Source organism: Bactrocera dorsalis, chromosome 2 (genome assembly GCF_023373825.1).
Source record: "Bactrocera dorsalis isolate Fly_Bdor chromosome 2, ASM2337382v1, whole genome shotgun sequence".
NCBI classification, from domain to species: Eukaryota; Metazoa; Arthropoda; class Insecta; order Diptera; family Tephritidae; genus Bactrocera; species Bactrocera dorsalis.
Genome location: NC_064304.1, coordinates 46,200,399 through 46,204,555, shown reverse-complemented (window position 1 = coordinate 46,204,555; position 4,157 = coordinate 46,200,399).

The following is a 4,157-nucleotide window of genomic DNA, read 5'->3' as shown; positions in this document are numbered from 1 at the left end:
TGAATTTTGTGCCAAGCAGCAAGTGTGTGGTATTTTTACCATTATTAAGAGCGGTGACATAATACTTTATAAGAATATCCTGACGAGATATGCGTATACATTTATGTGCGTTGCTTCTGAATTTAAAAGTATTCCTTGAGCTAGTTTCGCTATAACTTGCATTGGGATACGGTAACACTATTTGTTGATTTCAAACGGCCACTCGCGCAAAAAGCGTTGGTGTTAGCTGTCAACGAAAGATATATATGTGGTGATATCAACACTGCAGTGGTTAAAAACTTTGGTAAATATGTTTACCAAATAGTCAACATTGTTCAGTTTACGTGGGCTCAGCATGGCGTATAAGTAATGTAATTTTTAGCATACTCATAGTACAACTTGCTTGTAGTACAGTAATTATGGCCCAGCAAATAATAACCATGAACACCACCCATATAACTGGTATAGTCAAAACCGGATGAAAATTTGTGACATATAAATATAAGGAAAAAAGGCAAATTAATCAGACACACCTTCTCTGTCCTTAACATACCCAAGATAAAATCCTTGATATTTATCCCCTTATCCCCTTCCATATCCCCAACATAATGACTCTCCTTTGTATACATCTTAATAGTAAATGTCTCTATAAAATAAAATGAAAAGTTTTCGCCTAGCATTCCGGAATTGAGTATCTTTGTGATGAATATAGTGATTTGTGTTAGTCGGACGAGAATCGTACTTAAATCGAGTTTGTGATCTAAGAGTATAATACAAGCTAGTAAGATGTCAAATATGATAGTAAATAATTCACAACATCGTATTGATCCACGCAAGTTGTGACAGCACAAAATGGTTGGTTTTACCCGAACTTAGACATTCCATACTTGTTGCTTTCATACTTTGTACGTAAAATAAGTATTATTAGGTATGTTCTGTTCCTGTCTTAACAGTATATTTTTATAAAAAAAAGATCGGAAAGAAAGCGAAACTAAGTTTCCTTTTTTCTTTTGAAAAGGACCATTTATGCAAATTTTTATTCCGATATTTTCATCGTTACTTGATTTGTGTACTGTAGAGTGCAAAAATAATATGGAATTGAAAATTGTGTTCTACTGTGTACACTGTAATACAGGGGTTTCAAGATACGTTCCGTTTTGTTGAAATTGGTTTCCACAGGTCCTTAGATATCGGACTTCATCTAAAGGTAAGCGGCGCAACTTCCATTGTCAATCTTGCACCATTAATGACTCAAGTGGTGTACTTCAATGAATTTTCATCGTACTTATACACGAGCATGCACCTTATATCACATATAAGTGAAGCGTGTCCATAGTCAGCTAGTGTCATTATTTTGTTCCATAAAGACTGTAAAAGTCAACTAAATTCACACTCAATTAGAATATGGTTATGGCGTATGGCGTTTAAAACGTATGCAATAAAATTAGTCTCCACAATTTCAGACATCATACCAAGATATTATATCAATTGCAAAGCACAGTCACCATCATATTCGCTGCAATTTGTAAATTAAGCCAATTAAATAGCCAAATCAAATCATTGCGAATTCATTACCATTAAACCTGTTTGAATTTTATGCCACATTTGAAGCCATGAAAATGAGAACAAAAGCTATTTCGACAGAGGAAGTTAAACATTCAACATATTTCATAATAAGGTGCTAAGGTTAAAAGAACAAATATGGGCCATTCACTTACTCAAAAAAGTGTTCACATGTTAAGTGATAAACTAAGGAGGATTTCAGGAAAATTGGTAAGGAGCTTAAATCATTTTAATTTATTCAATCAGATCCACAAAAGTTTCTTGATTTATTCTACTGTTAAACAGAAGAATACTAAAGGGTGATTTTTTAAGAGCTTGATAACTTTTTTTTAAAAAAAAACGCATAAAATTTGCGAAATCTCATCGGTTCTTTATTTGAAACGTTAGATTGGTTCATGACATTTACTTTTTGAAGATAATTTCATTTAAATGTTGACCGCGGCTGCGTCTTAGGTGGTCCATTCGGAAAGTCCAATTTTGGGCAACTTTTTCGAGCATTTCGGCCGGAATAGCCCGAATTTCTTCGGAAATGTTGTCTTCCAAAGCTGGAATAGTTGCTGGCTTATTTCTGTAGACTTTAGACTTGACGTAGCCCCACAAAAAATAGTCTAAAGGCGTTAAATCGCATGATCTTGGTGGCCAACTTACGGGTCCATTTCTTGAGATGAATTGTTGTCCGAAGTTTTCCCTCAAAATGGCCATAGAATCGCAAGCTGTGTGGCATGTAGCGCCATCTTGTTGAAACCACATGTCAACCAAGTTCAGTTCTTCCATTTTTGGCAACAAAAAGTTTGTTAGCATCGAACGATAGCGATCGCCATTCACCGTAACGTTGCGTCCAACAGCATCTTTGAAAAAATACGGTCCAATGATTCCACCAGCGTACAAACCACACCAAACAGTGCATTTTTCGGGATGCATGGGCAGTTCTTGAACGGCTTCTGGTTGCTCTTCACCCCAAATGCGGCAATTTTGCTTATTTACGTAGCCATTCAACCAGAAATGAGCCTCATCGCTGAACAAAATTTGTCGATAAAAAAGCGGATTTTCTGCCAACTTTTCTAGGGCCCATTCACTGAAAATTCGACGTTGTGGCAGATCGTTCGGCTTCAGTTCTTGCACGAGCTGTATTTTATACGGTTTTACACCAAGATCTTTGCGTAAAATCTTCCATGTGGTCGAATAACACAAACCCAATTGCTGCGAACGGCGACGAATCGACATTTCACGGTCTTCAGCCACACTCTCAGAAACAGACGCAATATTCTCTTCTGTGCGCACTGTGCGCATTCGTGTGGTTGGTTTAATGTCCAATAAAGTAAACTGAGTGCGAAACTTGGTCACAATCGCATTAATTGTTTGCTCACTTGGTCGATTATGTAGACCATAAATCGGACGTAAAGCGCGAAACACATTTCGAACCGAACACTGATTTTGGTAATAAAATTCAATGATTTGCAAGCGTTGCTCGTTAGTAAGTCTATTCATGATGAAATGTCAAAGCATACTGAGCATCTTTCTCTTTGACACCATGTCTGAAATCCCACGTGATCTGTCAAATACTAATGCATGAAAATCCTAACCTCAAAAAAATCACCCGTTATGTGTTAAACGCAAACAATGTGTTTAATAAAAACAGTCCTTTAATAATTCAATTATTTGTGTATCCACCACCGACGTCAATCACTGTCTGAATATAACATGTCATGCTATCAATAAGATTTTTGCACAATTCTTGTTTGAGAGCATTCCATGCTGATCTTACTTTCGACCATAAATCATAGTAGTTTCCATTGTCTTCAGTAATCCCTCTTTTCAGAACATCCGAAAGATGTTCAATAGGATCAAGATCGGGAGATTGTAAAGGCCAAGGGAGAATTTTATACACGTTGCCATGCAGCCATTTATTCGTAACATTATCCGCATATTTTGGATCGTTGTCTTGTTAGAATACACAGTTTTCCTTTTGTAACGCAAATTTATTGGAGGTGCAAGTGAGGTTTCGGCTCAAGATGTCAATATAATGTTGCGAATTCATCGAGCCAACTACTTTGTCAAGTTATCCAACAACTGGGGTCATCATACAGCCCCTCACCATTACGGAATCACCACCGAACTACAGAGTTGATTTAACATGGTGAGGCTGAATTCTCGATCTGGATTTTTTCATACGCATTGACGGCCATCAGGTAGGTAGGTAGGTAAAATTGCCGCCACCCAGGGTATATTGAGCGCATAGCGGGACCGCACTCTATAGCACCGGTAACCCCTGCACAGACCGCATTTTGTATTCCACTTAGTTTCCTGATATTGTATTGCTTGCTTAATGCTGGCCACCAAGTCAGTGCCCCATACCACAATAGTCGGTCTTGTATGGAATCAGTGGAGAAAAACAATTATGTAAGCTGCCTAAATAAATAAAATGCTCAAAAGATCTTTTCCGTTTCCCTCTCCGCCATCAGCCAATGATAACGAATTACATTCAATTAAAAAAGTTGATCAACGAAATAATGATTTTTTTTTATATTATTCAACTAAATCAAAAACTGATTTTAATTAAATAGATTTAATTTTGCATAATAGTTTTCTTGGAGCGGTGATGAAAGTCCCGATTT